A 4774-nucleotide genomic window follows, 5' to 3' on the forward strand; every position below is an offset into this window, starting at 1 on the left:
AAGAAAAAGTTTATTAAGAAAAATTATTATTATTATTATTAGTAGTATTAGTATTAGTATTAGGATTAGGATTTTTCAAAACTCTTCTCCATACGCCAGGTCTGCATGAAGCAATTTTCTGGCCACCACTTTCCAAATTCTGGGATTGTAGAAGTAGAGGGATTCTATATCATATTTCACTTTTGAATCTTTAAGTAGGACCCACACTATTTTTAAGTGTTGGTATAATTTGATGACTATTCAGGCATTGACTCTATCAATGGAAAGTAGTTCTTAAGTAAGAATAAAGTACAATCTCAGAAAAAGGAGAAAGGAACAGGAAAAGATCTCAGTGTCTTAAATCTGGTTCCTTTGGGGGAGGGAAGAGAATCAGGCATGGTGGCAGAGAGGGATACAGCAGCAGAGGATAGAATTGTTTGATGGACTGAGGTTGAGTGCATCCTTTGTTGGAACTGGGAACTTCATATGAGAAGGGAAGCAGGCATGGGGTAGAAGATCTTGTACTGCCTTAGGAGTGATTATCAGATATGTAACATCCAACCTTTCTTACCTCTGGTGCAACCACCATGAGTGTGAACTCCATAGCTAGTATAATGTAGTTTAAGCCTACCCTAGTTGTGATGTGTAAAGTGTATAAAAAAAATCTCTTAAATGTTTGTGGGTGTGGTAGTTTATTCATGCCATCCTATCAGAGGCAGGAGAACTGTTGCAAGTTCAAGGCCAGGTTCTAAATCAGGCTATGGACACAGATGGATGTTATAGTGCACACTCATGATGTCAACACCTCTGCAGAGATGCTCCAAGAGATTGGTCGTCTTAAGGCCATCAGGGTGCATAGCTGTTAGAAAAAGGATAGAGAAACTGAAGTAGGAGAAGAGAACAGGAGAAAAAAAGGAAAGGGAGGAAAAGTGAGGGTACACTAGCAATATCTATGCCCTAGAGTTACTGTGTGGAAACCAAGACGAATAAAGAGCATGCCCAATAAAGTAGGTAATATGTATTCTTGTTATTATCGCCAATATCACCACCTCAAGTCATCACTGATCACAGTGTTCAAGAGAAGCAATAATCTCTTATTTGCCAGTGTCATTGGATTAGGAGTTGGGCATATTCAGTAACCCCCCTTCTCCTCCTACACACACACACACACACACACACACACACAAACACACACACACACATACACACTGGCTCCTCCAAAAGATCTAGTTTTGCTGCCTGAGTTTTCTTTCTATTGTTTCACTCAAAAAGATCTGGAACTGATTCTGCTCACTTACTTCTCCATTCTAAGGCTCTGCCAAACTAGTAAAATCCAAGATTTGGTTTCATTTCTTTGGATTTTTAATACTAGGTTTGTTCTCTGTAGAGTTTAAAAGGAGAAGCCTTAAAACCTTGACACAAGCAATCCTTAAGAGAGTGTCTTCTATTGCATTCAGTTTTTGGTTGTTTGTTGGTTTTGGAGAATTTTATACAGGACCACTGTGCTTACATCATTTTTACCCCATCTTCCTGGTCAACTCTTCCCATATACCTTCTACTCTCTTAAGTTCATAGCTACTTCTTTAATTATTATTGTTACACACACACACATACACACACACACACACACACACACAGAGAGAGAGAGAGAGAGAGAGAGAGAGAGAGAGAGAGAAAGAGAGAGAAGCTCAATGGCAACTTAGCATTAGTTAAACTATCATGGAACTCCTCTGTGGAAGTAACTAATTTTTTATCTCCCAATGACCACTGATTTCTGTAACTCTTTTTTTTCTGGTTGTGAAGCCTTGAGTAATCATACCATTGTGACATCATGGGCACAGATTCCCTGTCATATATAAATAAGAGCACACTATCTTACAGCAGATGCCCTGGTCCTCTGGCTCTGACAATACTTCCACTCTCTCCTCTAAGGCGTTTCTTGAGCTCTAGGTCTAGGAGTTGTGTTGTAGGTATATCAGTTGGGCTAAGGCACTCTGCAGCCAGTATTGTATGCCATTTTCAGACCTATGTTTTCAGGTATGAGTTGCTCTAATGATCGCTCACTACTTAAAAATAAGCACCATTTATAAAGAGTGAGAATATTCATCTGTGGGTTATAGGTCCTCCTTCAGGGTCAATGACACCTCTAACTATGGGTAGTAGGTTAAGTTTACAGTATGAGGCATGAATTTCCTCCTAATGAGTAAGCTTTAAATACAGCTATTGGTTACCTACAAGATACTCACTTCTCTGTAATACCAAAATTTAGAGTCTTTTAAAATACATGAATATTTATGAAATACATTTATGTGAACTCCCAATAAGACACTGAAGGAAATGTATCTGTCATAGAGAAGATGATGGCTAGGTTCTTTCCTACAGTTTTACCTTCCCCTGCTGATGTGCCTTACTGATTAAAAAAAAAAAGAAGAAGAAAGAAGTATCTACCATTTAGGTAAGTTTATCAGACTAATTAGTAGGTTGAATATCTCATATTCTCTCTGTAAAGCCAACCAAAACATATCCATGAGCAATACTGGAACCCATGGGAGATTCATAACAATTTCTTCCTGTTTTGAAGGATGGATAAAATAATTATTATTAAGTATCACACTGGGGGAAGCTGTTTCTGCAGTGACGAACTCTTCTAATTGGCCAGCGACTCATCCTAGAAAACCCCTTTGTAGAATGAAAACAAGAAATTCCATGTGTGAGTGTACAATTAATTTTTTTATCTTTATTACTTTTATTTGTTAGTGTGTAGAGGCACGTGTGGAGATCAGCTCACAACTTGTGAGACTAAATTGGTCCTCTTTTATGTTGCAAATCCTAGGGACTGAATTCAAGTCATCAGCCTGTTTGTCCAGGCAGTTTCCTTTACCCATGGAGACATCTTGCCATATCTAAAATTATTTTTAAGGCTAAAGAATCTTTTAGGAAAAGATGATAAAACAGCCAGATGAATTTATTAGTTTTTTTTCTTTTTCTCAGGATTCAAAATGAAAAGAAACTTTTCAACTCAATTTAAACTCTCAAAGATGGGCAAAATATTCCAAGAAAACATTAGAAGACAATAAATAAAATGAAAATAAATATGTATTCTTTGTGATTTGGCTGTGGAGTCAAGCCAGCTGAGCAAAGGTTTGTGCTGCAGATTTCTGAAAGCCTTGGACTTAGGAGTATCATGATGGGATTAAAGGTCAGTTTTTGAATGGTGAAGCATAGACACCCTATAAAACAGGTGGAGTGGGGGGCATCCTATGGCCAGTTCCCCCGGTCTATTACAGACAACTACCTAATGCATGATAAGCATTCTTCCAAGCAATAATGTATCCACATAATAGAAAAGGTGGATTCTATAGATAAGCTGCATGAAATGTGTTCAGAACCTAGGGTCATGAGGCATCAAGAATAGAAAAGCAAATTCAGGCTGACAAAGGAATGCATGAAACTCAGCATACCAGAATGAGGCATCTCTAGTATCAGAAGGATACTCACCTCCAGGTAAACAACACCACCAGCCTAGAATTAAGGTAGTTTTTATTGACATGCAAGCACTCAGTGTGGTTATCTCCCTTACAATTTTTCTTAGAGAGTAATGTGTGTGTATTCTAGCACCTGTTAAGTTTCTCTTTGACCCAGAATATGCAGTTAGGGAATTCATGAAGCAGTAGTTCAAAGTAAGATAAAAGTGGAGGGAATTCAGAATGACAGAAAAGTCACTAACATAGGTTAAAAGTTAAAAAAACATAGATTGAACAAAATATAAAATTTTTGTTAAGGATTTTTAGAAATTTTGTTGGAAACAATAACAATGAAAAAATATAATAGAAAGATTTTAAATGTCTAAATACATATTTTAATATAGTGAACACATAAAATGAAGGGATTTGGCAATTATAAGAAAAATAAAATGAAGTGAATTCTTAATACGTGACTTGTCTCTGCAGTGCTCAATATTTACATAATCGGAATCATGTAAACACCATTGTTTTAACTAAAAATGGTTAGAGGAGTCCAAACTGTAGAGGATGGCGGGGGAAGTGGGAGTATGCATGGACTGAGTCATTATCTGCTGTGGAGGGAAAGCACAGATGGTATCTGAAGATAATAAATTAGCTATAATTGTGAGCACAAACACCAGGTTCTGCGGACTTTTTAGATACAAGTCCAAAAATGCTCAAGTAGCTGGGGGAAGCTACCCAGACACTGAGATGAAGAAAGGGAATACAGAGAGCTCCAGGGGCCGGAAGCCTGGGCGGGATACCCCAGGAGGACAGAATTGGTCTGAGTCTAGACAAAGGGTTGACTGTACCATAGCCTAGGACTGAGCTAAAAGGCAAAATCTGAAAATGTTTAGTCAAACACATTATGCTAATATTAGTCCTGTATACCCCATTAAGTTACTAGCATGCAAATAAATAATGGCCTGAACACTCTGGCCCTTCCGTCAGGATGTCCACTGAGAAGTCTTTACCTTTTCAGAAACTTTTCCCGTCACAATCTATAGTAGATGTTTTCAGTAGCTAAAGAAACTAAGGTGATGTTATGTTCTTGATGACTATGAGCATTCTTACGTTTTCTGTATTTTTAAAGTTTTATTTTATTGTATGCATGCAACATATGAATGCAGTATCTGCAGAGGCCTAAAGAGGGAGGTGGATGCATGCAACTGGAGTTATAGGTGGTTGTGAGCTACTAATGGGTCTGGTAACCCGACTGGGTGCTTAGCAAGAGGAGCAACTGCTCATAACTGCTAAGCTATCTCTTTAGCCCCAGATTTTCTTTTTTTTTT

General features: G+C 37.9%; 1 long non-coding RNA gene across 2 annotated transcripts in view; it reads left to right on the forward strand.

Moving 5' to 3' along the window:
- Positions 1-1853: 1853 nt before the first annotated feature.
- The window catches only part of LOC116094281, a 3801-nt gene continuing 880 nt past the window's right edge, over positions 1854-4774 (forward strand). The window contains exons 1-4 of one of the 2 annotated variants that reach the window (XR_004120022.1): positions 1854-2016; positions 2362-2434; positions 2561-2689; positions 2971-3178. This is a non-coding gene — a long non-coding RNA (uncharacterized LOC116094281). The remainder of the gene's footprint in view (positions 2017-2361; positions 2435-2560; positions 2690-2970; positions 3179-4774) is intronic. The other variant, XR_004120023.1, reaches the window with a different exon arrangement.

Source organism: Mastomys coucha, unplaced genomic scaffold, assembly GCF_008632895.1.
Source record: "Mastomys coucha isolate ucsf_1 unplaced genomic scaffold, UCSF_Mcou_1 pScaffold16, whole genome shotgun sequence".
Lineage (NCBI taxonomy): Eukaryota > Metazoa > Chordata > Mammalia > Rodentia > Muridae > Mastomys > Mastomys coucha.